We start from the raw sequence: 19,272 nt of genomic DNA on the forward strand, positions 1-19,272 counted from the left end.
ATGCAGCCAGGAAATGATAAACAAAGTCGCCGAAAAAATTTCAAAGTTCGGATTCTTATATCCCAGGGACTAAACACATGACGAGCGTGAAACTTGACAAGTAGTAACCTAACAACACAAGGTACTCAAATATAAAGTTTCTTTTACGTACCACTCCAACTTGAAGATTTTGTAAAAAGGTCACAAACGCGGTATATTAGACCTGATTTTCAAAAAACTGTGTTCTGTTAAACTTTTCAAAGTCGGCTCATTAAGATATTGTTTTAATGGCCTAAAAGGAGTAATTGATTATCCAACGCTAACAAGGCTAGATAATTTGATCAACGGTGGGCGCGAAAATCGCGGCATGAAAACATGTAAACTGATTCTTTTATCGCGTAGAGTAAATGCACGCTGAACGTGAAACATAACACGCAGTAGCTCGCTGACACAAGGATGTTGGAATAAAAACTTTCATTCACCTACCATTTTCCAATAATCTACAAATTCGCCGAAAAGATGACGATTTTTGTGAAACGGTGAAGACAGTGTACATTCGACACTTCTTTTACAAATTCCGTTATCTATGAAAGCTTCAAAACCATTCCCATTCGGAACAATGTGTCTTTAGCCCCTGCAGAACAGCAGGTTTAATTTCCAACGTAGGCTAGGAAAGCTACATAAATTGAGACAAATTAGCCAGAAAAGTAGCGCTACAAATAAATTTTTAACTTTGGCTTCTTGTGTCTCGCTGATTGAAGGCATGATAAACGTGAAACTTCGGACACAAAAACTTAGTAACATAAGGTTTTCCCATGTAATATATTATTTCAGTACTGTTTTTAAAATTTTTACAAAATCAGTTCAAACTTGATTTTCGTAAAAATTACAAAAATAGGTCACATTCATTTTGCTTTTAGAAAATCTGTTTTCCGTAACAGATCTCAAACTAATGGCAGTTGGAAAGAGCATGTTTTCAAGAATTCAGAAAATCATGTTCGATTTTCCAGTGTGCAATAAAAACACCTGAAAATGGTGGCAAATTCGAGGAAGCGTACCATGCAATAGACTATATTGCGGCAAGCTGTTGTCCGTGTCTCGTTGCGTGTAGTTTTTATCTTTTAATTGACAAGTAACATCTGACTTTATTGGGTACTACTAGTTGCATATATGTATGCTCCTGACATCTGCTGATCTTATAGTGAACCAGCTTTATACACTGAAGAGCCAAAGAAAATGGTACACCTGCCTAATATCGTGTAGGGTCGCCTCCCATGCAAGCGTGCCCGGGTTCGATTCTCGGCTGTGTTGGAGATCTTCTCCGCTAAGGGACTGGATGTTGTGTTGTCCTCATCATCCTTTCATCCTCATCACGGGCCCGCAAGTCGCCCAATATGGCTTCGACTGAAATAAGACTTTCACTTGGCGGCCGAACTTCCCCGAATTGGGGCCTCCCGGCCAACGATGCCATGCGGACCTTTCATTTATCGTGTAGGGTCTCCGAGAACACGTAGAAGTGCCGCAACACGTCGTGGCGTGGACTCGACTAATGTCTGAAGTAGTGCTCGAGAGAACTGACATCGTGAATCCTGCAGGGCTCTCCATAAACCAGTAAGAGTACGAGAGAGTGGAGATCTCTTCCGAACAGCACGTTGCAAGGCATCCCAGATATGCTCAATAATGTCCATGTCTGGGGAGTTTGGTGGCCAGCGGGCAATTTTGGACGTGCGGGGTGTCGCATTGTCTTGCTGGAATTGCCCAAGTCCATCAGAATGCATGGATGCAGGTGACTAGACAGGATGCTTACGTATGTGGTCATCTGTCAGAGACGTATCTAGATGCGTCACTCCAACTGCACATGCCCTACACCATTACAGAGCCTTCACCAGCTTGAACTGTCCCTTGCTGACATGCAGGGTCCATGGATTCATGAGGTTGTCTCCATACCCGTACACGTCCATCCGCTCGACACAATTTGAAACCAGACTCGTCCGACCAGGCAACATGTTTCCAGTCATCAACAGTCCAGTGCCGGTGCTGACGGTCCCATGCGAGGCGTGAAGCTTTGTGAGTTATCAAGGATGCAGAGTGAGACTTTGACACCGAAAGACCATATCGATGATGTTTCGTTGAATAGCTCACACGTTGATATTTGTTGATGGCCCAGCATTGATATCTGCAGCAATTTGCGGAAGGGTTGCACTTCTGTCACATTGAACGATTCTCTTCATTCGTCGTTGGTCCCGTTCTTGCAGCATCATTTTCCGGCCGCAGCCATGTCGGAGATCCGAATATTTACCGGATTCCTGATATTCACGGTACACTCGTGCAATGGTCGTACGGGAAAATCCCCACTTTATCGCTATTTCGGAGATGCTGTGTCCTACCGCTCGTGGGCCGACTGTAACACCACGTCCAGATCACTTAAATCTTGATGACATATGACATGCCATTGCAGCAGCAGTAATAGAGCTAACAACTGCGCCAGACACTTGTTGTCTTATACAGGCGTTTCAGACCGGAGCCCCCGTAGGCTGCCTGTTTACATATCTCTGTATTTGAATACGCGTGCCTATACCAGTTTCTTTGGCACTTCAGTGTATATGTTTGTACAGGGTGTACACGCGGACAAGGGAAAAAATTCCCAGATTTCCCGGTTAAAAATACACATTCTCCCGGGTGAAAACACACTTTTTCCGTGTTAAGTGACAGTGTATTTTCCCTCGAAACTTCAAAACTTATCAGTTCTTTGAATGGTTATGGTTTTATGCACGGACATAGAATTTCCCGGCACTTTAGAAAACGAAACTCAGGGAAAAAGCCTCGTTTTGGAAATATCTTTGATGCGCAGCAACGTGTACGCTGCGTATTTTGGTACTCGTATTACGAAAGTATACATTGGAATTCCACAAAACACCGCATGTTACTTTGTAATCATTGAAATCGAGATTGCGATGCGCTTTTGTAAGCCTGTCATAGCTCATGTCAGCAGATGACAGCGGATATCCAGAGCATAGGACACGTGATGTAGTCAGCCAACAGCATAATTGTTAAGTAGCACGAACACACAAACAGGGAACGTTATTAGTTTAAATTAATATACATAGCGTTGCTACAAGAAAAGAAAAGCTTTCACATATAATTTTGGTCTCTAAGATTAATAAGCTGCAAGAGAAGCTAATCTTTCGCATACAGTGTTGATCTTTTCTGCGTATGTTACACTTTAAGATATAGCAGACAAATGTGCCAGTAAAATTTTTAATAACGACATAAATGTCTGATCTTCAAGGTTCGAAATTATTCTAAATGGCTCGTCATCAAAGAGTTGATTTTTAAATGAGAGTCAAACGCTCTGTGATTTAAGAAATTCTTGGTACAGTCTCGCAAGTAGTTCAACTTACGTAAAAGGATATTTACTTTGAAAGTAACGCTTTTCAAACTACCATTCGCAATATTTTCCCGTGACTTGTTAGAAACAGGTTCGTTTCAGCAGTTGCCAGAGAGCGCAGATTACCGGCGACACCGCGCTTGCGCAGCTACAATGACGTAGGAAGCCTGTATGTACGTACGTGTAAATCATTGAAACATCATACATTATGTCATAAAAGGAACAAGACATCAGAGGATACTGCATGAGCATCGGAATTTCAAAATGCACATTCGTATGTCCAGATTCCCAATGAAGTAGACCTCGACCTGATATTAAGCTTTTCAATGTGGTTTTCGGGATGTAAATTTTCCTGGAGCAACAGTACTGTATTATATCATGTTTGGTTCTTTATGGCATAATGCCATACGTGCTAGAAGATGAAAACGTGCACCTGAAATGCAGCGAACAGTTGAAACTAGCCAATACTGTGGAATTAACCATTTCGTTTCAAATACATTGACTGCCTCTGCGGAAAATGTTAATAAAAGTCAAATTTCTTTAGCAAACAGACAAAAATAACTTCATTGTTCTGCAAGGCAATTAATGCTTGACTGTCAGAAAGGTGGAAATAAAATAAAATCTGAAACTAATGAAGTATTTTCGCCCTCCTTAATTATGTGAATGTATTCACTTGATAGCTCCCGGCCACAGATACCCGTTTTGTTTTCATTTGACGTGAGAGTAAACGAAGGGGAAACAGCAAAATCACTAAATGTAAACGCAGGTCACGTGGAGACTACCCACTATAACTCAGACTGACTGTCTGCGCATCAGCCCCGGATCTACGATATTTGCTAACCGGATCAATAAATTAAAAAAAAAAAAACAAATTTTCAAAAATATGTTCATCTTGTAGCGCGCATATCTTTCTGAAAAGTCTGAAACATAAAACATATGTATTCGAGGAAATGTAAGACATGTTATTTGGTCTTAAGTGTGCCAAAGTGCAGTGCCACGCCTTTTCATGCAGCATTTTTCTGTCGCACGTCACTGTATTTTGCTCTGTGTATTCGAAACGTGTATATTTTGTAATGGATGCCATCAAACTATATTCAGGACAGTGGGAATTGAAATGTCTGTGGTGCCTCTCCTGCTCTCAGTCGGCCGGTTTGACAGCCTGCCCCCCTTAAAAAAATCTCTCAATTAATACCGGATGGGATTATGTGTAATAGAGAGAACAAGGAATCTTCAGGAAATTTGCACTCTTTATTGTCTATTAGCTAATAACTTGCTGTTTTGTGTGACATAAAATTAAGTATAGGATACATAAAGCAATAAAGACAAGAGACAAGTAAGAAAGTACACATTTCTTCAATCCTTAGCTCCTATCATTTTTTTCTCTCTAATCTTTCTACAGCTTTACATGGCGTGCTTTTTTTAATGCGAAAGAATGTATTACCTCAAAGCTCGTCAAACGTTTTGCTACATGAAAAATCGAGATGTCGTATTCTAGTACTGAAAAAGCTGTTAATACAAATAATACCCAAGACTGGTGTGGTTTTTCGACCTGATTACGTCTATTTTGTCACTGTCTGTTAGATAAAACAAAATAGGCATTTCTAATTTTGCAGCAATTTTGTAACACACACCAAATAAACGAGACTGTTTTGGCACAAATGGTCATTTTTATAACACGACAGAATATAATTCACGAAGTACCAATATCAAATGCCTATTAGGCCAACTACAAGCAAAAAGCTTTATGTTAGGAAATAGTTTCATATTGCATTCATAAGCACCAGTTTCTCAAGCATGCGATCCAATAGTAGTATCACGAATTTTTATATAAATTTGGAATCGTCTTACTCTTCCATAATTTGTGTGATGTCCCCATTTCTTCTCCTTACTCGTTCTAACAAACAATCTTGTCATCACCAGTTCTGTAGCTATTCCTGCCATTGTCAAAATAGGTCCACCGATTAACTTCACTAAACTTGCCAGGACCACAGGTTTCGATATCGCGCGATTATTCTCCGGTTAGGCGTTTTACATGTTCCTACAACACGTTTTCCGCGTTACTTCCAGAATAGAACTTAAGCGGCTGTTAGCCGGGGACTGTACAACTGGTCCTTACTAGTTTAGCGATCTGGCCTAAAATTTTCTGTCAAAATTTCATTTTCTCGGATACACCGAGAAGGTAATACGCAATCTTCCTCGCCTGTTATTCCTGTTAATCGTTTATTTCCATTCTGGTAGTCTGATTTTATGGATTTCGCTAGTAATTATAACAACGCTGATCATTCGCAAACCCAATCAACCACATAATCAGACAGCGATTGGCATCCATTCGTTCGGCTTTACTCTGCTCAGCTCGTACAGCCCCGTCCCCTTTTGTCTGCGGAAAGTCCATTTCTATATGCGACGAGAATTCTCCTGACAGAGACATCACGTACACTATGTACGCTTTCAAAAATCAACTTATGATTCTTTCAGAAATCAATTAAAATGTGTTCAAAAACCAACAGGGATGCGTTTCAAAGTCATATGAACGATCGATAGACCAACGTGCGCGGGATGCTAGAAGCTCTGTGAAACAATTCTTTTTTTTTCTCAAGAATATGAATTTGGTACCCCTTTTCCCGGTAGCATCTAGCTGCTTGCTGCGACTGCTTGCACAGCCAACAGCCACATTGCTGTAGCCAGAAACGGGAGAATCTACTACTCAAACGCGACTAAACTGCGCATGCCCATGAGCCCGCTCGTAACTGCTAAAACGAATTTAATGTAAACAGTTGTGACTTCACGCTCATCGGAGGCAATTTGTTGTTGTGAAGCATTGCATAGTCTTCCTAAAGCCTTTGACACATTTTGCTGTCGGCAGATACTTGCACGAGCGCTGTGTGTCGTATACGGCGCATTTCCTTTAATTTATTTTCGTTTTTTTCTCTCGTTTATGTTTTATTGTTGAAGTATTACTCTGCAGTAGCGGCATACAGTAATCTCCTTAGTTAGTGTAACGGTTCAATCCAGTCAAAATTACAAAAATTTAACAGAAAACTAAAACAATGAAAAAATCCCGGAATTCTAAGAAATTCCCGGGTTTTTATCGGTTTTCTCCCGGATGAAAAAAATCCCGGATTTTCCCCTGATCTCCCGGGTCGTATACACCCTGCTGTAACACCACGCTATAAACGGGGGGTATTCGAAAGTTAATTACTGCTCTGCGTAGTCGCCGCTCCGACTTTAAAGACAGTGGCCTGCGCTTTCCGCCAATTCTCTACGCTCGTCTACAGGTCGTTGTCTGTGCCCAAATGTTGGCTTCATGGCCAGCAGTTCATGCGAGCAGAGGTGAAACTCAGGGCGAGTCAGTTACGGACTGTGTTGTGGGTAATCAAACACTTACCTCCGAAAATGCTGCAGGGGTATATGCATTGCCCCTGCAGAGTGCGGCCGAGAACTGTCATGAAGAATGCAACGCTCGACAGTTATGTTATGTGGGCTGCACATCAGGGGAAAGTGCTCACCATGCCCTCATACGAGGCGTATTCGAAAATAAGGTCCGATCAGGTGCGAAATGGAAACCACTGTTAAAATCCGATGGAACTTTGCACAGATGTGTTGGGCAGTGTCTTTAGTGTGCCAGTCGATCGCTTTACGTCGCTCTTTTCAGTTCAGAGCCCAAAGTGATCACGTAGAAACGCCTAAAACAACAGTGTCTCCCACCAAGTATGTGGGTCTGGTGAGAGATTTCGCCTGAAGCTATGTAGCCCACATAACATAAATGTCATGCGCTTCTTTCTTCAAGACAATTTTCAGCCGCATTATGCAGGGGCAATGAAGACACTGCTGCAGCATTTTCGATGGGAAGTGTTTGATCACCCACAATACAGCCCTTAATGGGCTCCCTCCATTGTTCATCTATGTTCACATGAAAACAATACTTTGGCGCTTATAACGGACCTTGGCGTTGGTGGGGAGGCTTGCGTGCCTCAACGATACAGATAGCCATACCGTAGGTGCAACCACAACGGAGGGGTATCTGTTGAGAGGCCAGACAAACGTGAGGTTCCTGAAGAAGAGCAGCAGCCTTTTCAGTAGTTGCAGGGGCAACAGTCTGGATGATTGACTGATCTGGCCTTGTAATACTAACCAAAATAGCCTTGCTGTTCTGGTACTGCGAACGGCTGAAAGCAAGGGGAAACTACAGCCGTAATTTTTCCCGAGGGCATGCAGCTTTACTGTATGATTAAATGATGATGGCGTCCTCTTGGGTAAAATATTCCGGAGGTAAAATAGTCCCCCATTCGGATCTCCGGGCGGGGACTACTCAGGAGGACGTTGTTATCAGGAGGCAGAAAACTGGCGTTCTACGGATTGGAGCGTGTAATGTCAGATCCCTTAATCGGGCAGGTAGGTTAGAAAATTTAAAAAGGGAAATGGGTAGGTTAAAGCTAGATATAGTGGGAATTAGTGAAGTTCGGTGGCAGGAGGAACAAGACTTTTGATCAGGTGAATACAGGGTTATAAATACAAAATCAAATAGGGGTAATGCAGGAGTAGGTTTGATAACGAAAACAAATGTAGGAGTACGGGTAAGCTACTACAAACAGCATAGTGAACGCATTATTGCGGCCAAGATAGACACGAAGCCCACGCCTACTACAGTAGTACAAGTTTATATGCCAACTAGCTCTGCAGATGACGAAGAAATTGATGAAATGTATGATGAGATAAAAGAAATTATTCAGGTAGTGAAGGGAGACGAAAATTTAATAGTCATGGGTGACTGGAATTCAAGCGTAGGAAAAGGGAGAGAAGGAAACATAGTAGGTGAATATGGATTGGGGCTAAGAAATGAAAGAGGAAGCCGCCAGGTAGAATTTTGCGCAGAGCATAACTTAATCATAGCTAACACTTGGTTTAAGAATCATGAAAGTAGGTTGTATACATGGAAGAACCCTGGAGATACAAAAAGGTATCAGATAGATTATACAACGGTAAGACAGAGATTTAGGAACCAGGTTTTAAACTGTAAGACATTTCCAGGGGCAGATGTGGACTCTGACCACAATCTATTGGTTATGAACTGTAGATTAAAACTGAAGAAACTGCAAAAAGGCGGGAATTTAAGGAGATGGGGCCTGGATAAAATGACAAAACCAGAGGTTGTACAGAGTTTCAGGGAGAGCATAAGGGAACAATTGACAGGAATTGAGGAAAGAAATACAGTAGAAGAAGAATGGGTAACTTTGAGGGACGAAATGGTGAAGGCAGCAGAGGATCAAATAGTAAAAAGACGAGGGCTAGTAGAAACCCTTGGGTAACAGAAGAAATATTGAATTTAATTGATGAAAAGAGAAAATATAAAAATGCAGTAAATGAAGCAGGCAAAAAGGAATACAAACGTCTCAAAAAGTGATATCGACAGAAAGTGCAAAATGGCTAAGCAGGGATGGCTAGAGGACAAATGTAAGGATGTAGAGGCTTATCTCACTAGGGGTAAGATAGATACTGCCTACAGGAAAATTAAAGAGACCTTTGGAGAAAGGAGAACCACTTGTATGAATATCAAGAGCTTTGATGGAAACCCAGTTCTAAGCAAAGAAGGGAAAGCAGAAAGGCGGAAGGAGCATACAGAGGGTCTATACAAGGGCGATGTACTTGAGGACAATATTATGGAAATGGAAGAGGATGTAGATGAAGATGAAATAGGAGATATGATACTGCGTGAAGAGTTTGACAGAGCACGGAAAGACCTGAGTCGAAACAAGGCCCCCAGAGTAGACAACATTCCATTAGAACTACTGACAGCCTTGGGAGAGCCAGTCCTGACAAAACTCTACCATCTGGTGAGCAAGATGTATGAGACAGGCGAAATACCCTCAGACTTCAAGAAGAATATAATAATTCCAATTCCAATCCCAAAGAAAGCAGGTGTTGACAGATATGAAAATTACCGAACTATCAGTTTAATAAGTCACATCTGCAAAACACTAACGCGAATTCTTTACAGACGAAGGGAAAAGCTGATAGAAGCCGACAACGGGGAAGATCAGTTTGGATTCCGTAGAACTGTTGGAACACGTGAGGCACTACTGACCCTACGAATTATCTTAGATTAAGGAAAGGCAAACCTACGTTTCTAGCATTTGTAGACTTAGAGAAAGCTTTTGACGATGTTGATTGGAATACTCTCTTTGAAATTCTGAAGGTGGCAGGGTAAAATACAGGGAGCGAAAGGCTATTTACAATTTGTACAGAAAGCAGATGGCAGTTATAAGAGTCGAGGAGTATGAAAGGGAAGCAGTGGTTGGGAAGGGAGTGAGACAGGGTTGTAGCCTAACCCGATGTTACTCAATCTGTATATTGAGCAAGCAATAAAGGAAACGAAGAAAAGTTGGAGTAGGTATTAAAATTCATGGAGATGAAATAAAAACTTTGAGGTTCGCCGATGACATGGTAATTCTGTCAGAGACAACAAAGGACTTGGAAGAGCAGTTGAACGGAATGGACAGTGTCTTGAAAGGAGGGTATAGGATGAACATCAACAAAAGCGAACGAGGATAATGGAATGTAATCGAATGAAGTCGTTTGGTGCTGAGGGAATTAAATTAGAAAATGAGACACTTAAATAGTAAAGGAGTTTTGCTATTTGGGGAGCAAAATAACTGATGATGGTCGAAGTAGAGAGGATATAAAATGTAGACTGGCAATGGCAAGGAAAGCGTTTCTGAAGAAGAAAAATTTGTTAACATCGAGTATAGATCTAAGTGTCAGGAAGTCATTTGTGAAAGTATTTGTATGGAGTGTGGCCATGTATGGAAGTGAAACATGGACGATAACCAGTTTGGACAAGAAGAGAATAGAAGCTTTCGAAATGTGGTGCTACAGAAGAATGCTGAAGATAAGGTGGATAGATCACGTAACTAATGAGGAGGTATTGAATAGGATTGGGGAGAAGAGAAGTTTGTGGCACAACTTGACTAGAAGAAGGGATCGTTTGGTAGGACATGTTCTGAGACATCGAGGGATCACCAATTTAGTATTGGAGGGCAGCGTGGAGGGTAAAAATCGTAGAGGGAGACCAAGAGATGAATACACTAAGCAGATTCAGAAGGATGTAAGTTGCAGTAGGTACCGGGAGATGAAGAAGCTTGCACAGCATAGAGTAGCATGGAGAGCTGCATCAAACCAGTCTCAGAACTCAAGACCACAACAACAACAACAACAACAGCGAAAGGCAGTCCAGCGTAGAGAATTGGCAGAAAGCACAGGCGGCTGCTTTCTGGAAGGATTGTACAACACCAAGATGAATGTCAAGTGGGAGCAGTGACTATTTAGAGAGGTAGCGGGAAGCTGTGGCTAACTGTGGCTTTCAATTCGCGACCGATCGGACCTTACTTTCCGAACCGCCCTCGTTCTTTGGCGGGAGACGCTATTTTCTAGGCATATTTATGTGCTCAGAATTGAAAAGAGCGACGTGCCGCGATCGACGTGCTTACTAGAGATACTACCCAACACATCTGTGCCAAACTTCATCGGATTTTCACAGTGGTTTTCATTTTCCGAACCGAGCGAGGTGGCGCAGTGGTTAGCACACTGGACTCGCATTCGGGAGGACGACGGTTCAATCCCGCGTCCGGCCATCCTGATTTAGGTTTTCCGTGATTTCCCAAAATCGCTCCAGGCAAATGCCGGGATGGTTCCTTTGAAAGGGCACGGCCGACTTCCTTCCCCGTCCTTCCATAATCCGATGAGACCGATGACCTCGCTGTCTGGTCTCCTCCCCCAAAGAACCCAACCCAACCCTCATTTTCCGACCGATCGGAACGTACTGTCCGAATAGGGTGCTCTACAAACTTAATTATGTAGATACAGAAGGGTCCAGAAAAATGTCGACACTCTTTTATAGTTGATATCTTTGGAACAAAATGACATATCGTTGCAAATTTTGGAGGTAGCGTAGTCGATTGTTTTCTCAACAGACCTTGGCGCGCATTTTCCAGCAGATGACAATGCAGCAACGAATAAAGTAAGATTGTCGTTTGAGCAACGCAAAGTGAAACTGGAAGTACGAAAACACGATGGAGGTACAGCGTCAATGACGTAATATGTACGGAACTCAACTAACAACATGTACAACAATTTACTGTACGAGGGTCGTTCAATAAGTAAAGACCCACATTTTTTTTAAAAGCCATTAATATGTATAGAAAAACGTTCTTGTTGGTGCGTGACATTGATATTTGTTCTGTGAGCCGGTGAAGTTTCGAACCGTTGTTGCAGATGACAGAGCCGTAGTAGAGCGTCAAAATGGCGTCTACATACGACTCAGGTTACAAGCAGAGTGTTGTTATTGAATTCTTGTGTGCAGAAAAAGAAACCGCGGTGAACATCCACAAATGTTTGTGTGCAGCGTATGGCGATGCTGCAGTTGATAGGAGTACAGTTGGGCGATGGGTAAAGAAAGTTACGGCCGCAGGAAATGCAGAAACAGAGCTCTGTGATCAGCCACGCTCGGGACGTCCTGTCACAGCCACTGCTCCAGACTTGCTGAATCGTGCGGATGCCATTATTCGTGCCGACCGGCGCATCGCAACTCGACAATTGGCTCTACAGTTGTACAGTTGTCGGTCAGCACTGGAAGTGCAGTCATGCAGTGAAAACACGGCTACGCCTACAGGATAAGAGCTTTTACCAGCAGGGAATACACGCTCTGCTACAACGTTGGCGTATGGCCGTAGAACGTGATGGACACTACGTAGAAAAATAGGGCATGGGTAACATATGTTGACGTATATTGTTACCAAATTCTGAGAAAAAAATGTGGGGCATTACTTATTGAACGACCCTCGTATTCAGGATAAATTTAAAGCTGACGGTAAAGTTCAGGATGTGCACAAGGAAAGGTGTGGCCGACCGAAAACAACAATAAGTCCAGCTTCCAACGCTGCTGTGTTGCAACATTTTACTAAGTCACCTCGAAAATCTGTGAAGCGGGGTGCACGTGAAAGCGGGGTACGCCGATCAAATGTACGACGTATTCTGAAAGCTGGAGAGCGGGAAGCGTACATTCCAAGATCGCTGTATGCTATGAACGAGGACGACCTGCATCGAAGTATTGGAGTCTTTCTTTCTTTATTCGTGTCAGAGGTACACTAAAATGAACACATATACAATACATACAAAGAAAACTATACAGTATTCACCCGGAATTGGGCAACTGATAGCAATGGGTGCTGCAGACGTTAAGTCCTTCATGCTACAGCTGGTTGGGCATAAGTCACATTTGAAGAGAAGCCGGATTGTCAGCAATTCACCGTATTCGCACAATATTGTGTTGGCATTTGGCTTTTGGAAGTTCCATTTAAAGAGATTGTCCCTCGATCTTGCGACTTCGCTCCGTAGTATGTTCAAGGACTTCCAGATGACCCACTTAAAAAAAAAAATGGTTCAAATAGCTCTGAGCACTATGGGACTTAACTTCTGAGGTCATCAGTCCCCCAAAACTACTTAAACCTAACTAACCTAAGGACATCACACACATCCATGCCCGAGGCAGGATCCGAACCTGCGACCGTAGCTGTCGCGCGGTTCCAGACTGTAGCGCCTAGAACCGCTCGGCCACCCCGGCCGGCTGACCCACTTCTCCATGTGCCCAGGCGGCAGAGATTCTTGCGGTGTCATCCAGTTTGACAGGTGTTGGCATCTTTCTTTCCACTTGGTGAGTCGGGTAGCCGCAGCTGATCCTTCTAAGGGCAGTGAAGTTGTTAGGAAACTCTTCTTGGACTTCAGTCTTGTCTTGGCAGGTTGATGTCCAAAGAGTGGATGTGAGGTCATTGTATTTGATTTATGCCTCTCGATGTTAGCGGCGACCTCTCTTCTGATGTCACATGGAGCAATCCCAGCGAGACACTGAACTTTGTCCAGGGGGGCTGGCACAAGCAAATGAAGGATGGAGTACTGTGAGTGGTTTGAAGGCATGCTTTGGGAGGATGAAAGGTTTGCAGTAATGGTTATCTGGTCTGAAGAGGCGCAATTCAAACTGAACGTTATCGTAAACCACCACAGTTGCGTGTACTGGGCTTCTGATAATCCTGACGTTCCAGTGGAGGAACATGTTAATCTACCGGATGTTAATGTGTCGTGTGGTCTGCCATTGCGCGGTTTGACTGGTCCATTCTTCGTTGAAGATACCTCCATATGCTGCAAACATCGAGAGGTGTTTGGAAATGAAAGACTTTACATACAAGATGGCGCTCCGCCGCATTACCACAGAGATGTCAGAACCTACTTGGATGGAAATCTACCTGGACGATGGATAGGTCGAAAAGGGGCTGTTCAATACCTACCACGAACTCCAGAACTCACTCCTCTTAACTTATACCTAAGAGGACCTTCAAGAATTGAAGTTATCAACAGAAGCCAGCTACACTGAACGAGCTACGAGACACCTTAGAGGCATCTTGTGAGACTTTTACGCCGGCAACACTGACAGCCGTAGCTCGGTCAACAGTTCAGCAGCACTGACGTTGTTTAGCTGCTAATGGGGGTTACTTTGAACACATAATACAACCTTCCCCCCGAGCAAGAATTGTATCAGTATGTCATTTTGTTCCACTAATATTGACGATCAAAGAGTGTCTACATTTTTCTGGAGCCCTCTGTAGATATTTAATCCATTCTGGGAATCGAGAATCTCGGCCATTTTTGCCTGTTGTCGACGTTGATACTAGCAACATATCAGTTCCAGGGGTTCCAAGATTTTTGAGAATGTTTTGATTTCAATAATAGAAAATGTCACATCGAATCATGCCGGGGGCAGGTAACGATTATTATAATAATCAACAGTTCTGCGTTCAGGATGACTGAATTGCAATGGTAAATGTCAAACATCACTCAAGCAATGAGGTTATTGTGCTATGGCGCGTTTCGGAATTTATCCGTCATTAGATATCCAGGAGCGATTACTGCACGTAAATATGGGGTTTCAAGTTGTATGTGAAAGAAACATTCTCAGACTGGTCTGCGAATGTTTGTGAGACATACAACTTGAAACCCCATATTTACGTGCAGTAATCGCTCCTGCATATCCGATGATGTATAAATTCCGAAACGTGTCATAGGAGCAATAACGTCATTCCTTGCCTGATGTCTTACATTTACGCTTGCGATCCAGTCATCCTGAATGCAGAACTACATATTGTTTTAATTTTAAGGTTGACGTCTGAAAACAAATGACAAACGAAAGTTTTCGGATTTTTTTTTTTATTTGTCAAATTTCATCACTGTAGATCAATCATAAGTACCCTAAAGGCTTTGTTGGGTACGTTTGCGAGTATCAAAATATGTGCCATTAACGGCCGTATCTTTTGACTGTACAGACTTAGATGCTTCCCTTTTTTACCCCGTCGTGGAACCGTAGGCATGTATTTGACATAAATTTCAACTTGATCCTTTCCGGAGAGAAAAGGTTTTCAACAGTCGGACAGACAGATTGGAAAAGAAAGCGATCCAGCAATTGTTGCGTTTTTACCGACTGAGACACGCAACCCTAAGAATGACAGCATCCTTGGTAGGATTTCTTTCCATACTACGTCATCCTGCAAACTTTCACACGAGATGGGACATTCATTATTTGCAGCTCATAGTACTACTAAGTGCACTAATAGTTTTTCGGGTTTGCAGTGTAATGGATACCGTGAAGCAGTCTACATCAGCAGATGTACTCTTCAGGCCACGCTATGATGAGTAGCAAACGGTCCTTTGTGTGTCACCGCCACTTCCCGCGTTTTCTGTTCCAGTCACGCGTAGTGCTCGGGAAGAACGATTGCCGGTAGGGTACCGTTTGACGTCGAATTTACGCTTTCCGGCCAAATGTTCTTTTAACTTAGGGAACAGTTGATAGTAACGGGGCGCCAAGTCAGCACTATAGGGTGGGTGGGTGATTATGTTCCACTGAAACTGTCGCAGGAGAGCAACGGTTTGCCGAGCGATGTGTGGGCGAGCGTTGTCATGGAGAATGTGTAGCCCTTGCTCAACATTCCTCTTCTCTGGTTCTGAATTGCCCGCTAGAGTTTTTTCAGAGTCTCACAGTACCTGTCGGCGTTAATTGTGGTCCCAGCGATTCAGCACCGACGACAAGGTGAAAGAAGAGGTTCATAACTTTCTGAACAGCATGGCGGCGAGCTGGTATGACATGGGCATACAAAAACTGCCACAGCGTCTACAAAAATGAGACAGAAATGGTGATTATGTCGAAAAATAGCTAAATGTTCAAGCTGTAAAGTGATGTAAACCATTGTAGAAATAAACAGGTCTACGTACTTATAAAAAAATAGGAGAGCTTACTTTTGGGATTACCTCGTAGTTTTGCCTTCATAGTTCTTTCGCGAGATACACGTAGGTGGAACCACTATCTTGTATGAATTTTCCTGGATATAGCTTTCACAGTAAAGTGAATGGTGATGCACAACGCCTCTCTTGCAGTCCGCCACAGGAGTTGGAGTAGCATCTCCATGACAGTTTCGAGCTTACTAATCGAATCAGTGATGAAACGTACAGCTCTTCTTTGGATCTCCTCTATTTCCTCTATCAAACCTATTCGGTAACGGTTTCAGACTGACGACCAACACTCAAGTAATGATGGAACGAGTATTTTATAAACAACCTCCTTCGTGGAAGGAGACACACTTCCTGAAGATTCTTCTTCCAATGCATCTCAGTGTGGCATCTTCCTCTCCTATAGTTGAATTCTTTTATCTTGGCGGCTCGCGCTTGCCCGCCCAGACGCGGGAGATTGCTGCGTTGCCAGTTGCTAACGACGCACGCGCCAAGGGAAGCAGCGCCATAATATAGTATAGTTCGCAAACATACGTTTAGGGGGGAGCGCGCAGTTTATGAAGTAAAGCCACCACGGCCGCATTAACTCTTTCGCTGCTACAGAGACGTGCTCCCCGCATTCCGCGCTGTGCGCGATTTTGTCATCACTGCACTGCTCGCCTGTGCTGACACATGGTGTTCCGACTGCTTTGACACACTTATCATTCGATTTCACAAAAACTATTTGGCCCAAAAATTTGATTTTTACACATCTTCTTGACTGATACCTTCTCCCCATAAATGACTTAATTTTGTTTCGATGTTCAACGCAGTTATTGTGCAGCATTAAATGTAGTAAACCATTGTACGAAATTTTGAAGAGTTTGCAGAGGTAAAAATCCATAGCGTATACTTTCCGTGTGATCGATTTTAGTTGCTACAATGTTGAGAATGAAATGTGGACAAGATACCTAAATTTCATATACAATTTACTGTATAACAATATCTCATTTAATTTAAGTACCAGATAGGTGTCGTATGTAATATTGAGAAATATTCCGCCTTTCGCGACTGTAATAAATGTTTTACTTATACCAGAGTCATTTCGCTTTTTTCCAAAAAATGCTGATTAAAATTGGCGAAGTACACAAAACTGAATTGTGGACGCAATAAAACATAGAAACTAAAATATATTTTCAGTGAGGCGCAATGAGCAAAAAATTTGTGTTTGTCATAACGTACAGCAAATACTTGCCAAAACATAGATCATTTGACAAAAACATTGAATATGATGATGTTGCCAAAGCAGCGAAGCAAAGAATTGCGCCAGACAATCAAGTAGCTAGGCAACTTACGAGCCGAAATTCTGCTCTAAATAATACTTTTAATACTGTCGCAAAGAATATAGTTCAATATGAATAGTAAAACAGCGACTGAGGAAGAGAAGATATACAAACAAAACAGATAACATGAATATTGTATGTGTGCCTTTTCATTGTTTTTAATTGCTGTTAAAAGAAATATTGGAGGACAAAATTAGAAAAACCGAAAACTTATTATGATCATAATGAAGAGACAAAGACCTAGAAATTAAAAAAAAATTGCATTCAGACGAATAAACTTCATGAAGTAAGACACTTCGATATTGTTTTAAGTAATCAAAATATTAAGCATCGAACAAGGTTTGAACTCAGAACCTTCCGCTTAACAGTGAAACACCTAACGCAACTCATCAATTAAATTAACTCCTGGGGGACTCTAAAACACCACGCAAAATACCGACAAACACTGTTGGTATGACTATGAATTATTCACGTTTCGTCGAAGTACAATAGGAAATAAACAATTACTGCTGTTCTTCATTGCGAAAAAGCGGTTCATGAGAATGATACAAACACCTGTCCTTGCTATCGCCTGAATTAGGAGGCTTATTGCTTGTTTGGTTAAATTAATTAATAGAATATGAAGCAATTGCTATAAAGAATGCATTTTCCAAACTTTCTATAAAAGAAAGCCTGCTATAAAGGCATTGCTTTTGTTCAATTACTTTATTTATGACTAGGCGTTTCTAAAACTGAAGCCACTCGTCCGTGGTCTGCACTACAGTCAAGCTCTGGCAACGTCGTTCTCTGTTCATTGGCTGACTGTTTTTTGTGACGTCAGATGCGCAGAACGAACCTAAACTCGGCCGCCGTCGTAAATGACGCGCCCTTTAGTGTTACTTTTATGTGACCGTTCCACTTTGAATAATTACGTGCGCATACTCGCATATATTTAGTAGATGTGACAGCTTCCAGTAATTGTTGGCCTGCTTTCATCAGGAGTCTATAGTCGACACCATGTTGACTCCAATGAGATAACACAGTGTTGAGTATAGAGTCCTGATGAAAGCTAGCCCGCATGTGCTAGTAACAAGAATCCCACAGTATATGCGCCATGGAAATCAAATATTCTTCTGGTAGTAGCGGGGCCTGAGGATGGCGGTAATGTGTCGCCGAAACTAGTCGTGTGATAGAATAATGACATTCTCAAGATACAGCTGTGGTGCTACTTTTTCTCATATATTTTTCATATAATTTTCTAGCGGTTTGACTTCTCTGTACACATCATCATCCGCAAACAGAACCACGGGGCTTCGTGCGTTAACCCTTAGATCAGTGGTCGCCGAACTGCGGCCCACGATTCTCAGTTGTGCTTTATAATAATAAACACCGATGAGCTAAAACATTACGACCACTGCCCACCGCGAGGTTAATGCCTCTTGCTGGTGTCGCGTGCACGTGACACAGTGAGGAAAGAATGTAAGGTAAGAGAGACGAATGGGCAGTCATTAAAGCGAAGACACGGACTACAGATGCCAAAATCCACTGAGATAAGCGGTATTGACAAAGGGCACATTGTTGTGGCGCTGAAACGGCGAAGCACGTCGCCTCTGAGCACCTATGGAAAGTGGTTGGAGGATGGTGAAATAACGAATTGGCCATATGGTATTGGACGACTACATCCCAACACAAAACGTAGAAGTCGGAGGGTCCCCCCTCTGTAATCCAGGACAGGCAGCGGTCTGTGGCAGATCTGACGAAGGAGTACAATGCCGGTGCAGGTACAAGTGTTTCGGAGCACAGCGCTCTAAGGCCATTGTTGAACATGGAGCTTCACATCACACGACCGCTTCACGTTCCTATGTTGACCCAACATCGTCAGTTATGATTGCAGTGGACACAGCATCACTGAGTTTCCATCGTGGATCAGTAGAAACTTGTAGCCCGTCGAATGAATCGCATTTATTGTTGCACAAGGTCCGTGGTTGCGTCCTTACACGCCGTCAACCAGACGAATGGCTGCACAAACATGCACCGCGCTACAGATGCAGACCAGTGAGGACAGAGTTATGCTATGGGGTACACTGAGATGGGCCTCCTTGGGATCTGTGTTAGCAATCTAAGGCGTAATGACAGCAGTGACACACGCGGAATTATTGCGGACCACCTACATCGCTTCATGGGATCACATATTCCAGCGGGATAACTGTCCGTGTAGCAAGGTCTGAATCGTGCTACTATGGTTTGAGGGGCACTATAGTGAACTCAAATTGATGTCTT

Source organism: Schistocerca piceifrons, chromosome 3 (genome assembly GCF_021461385.2).
Source record: "Schistocerca piceifrons isolate TAMUIC-IGC-003096 chromosome 3, iqSchPice1.1, whole genome shotgun sequence".
Classification (NCBI taxonomy): Eukaryota; Metazoa; Arthropoda; class Insecta; order Orthoptera; family Acrididae; genus Schistocerca; species Schistocerca piceifrons.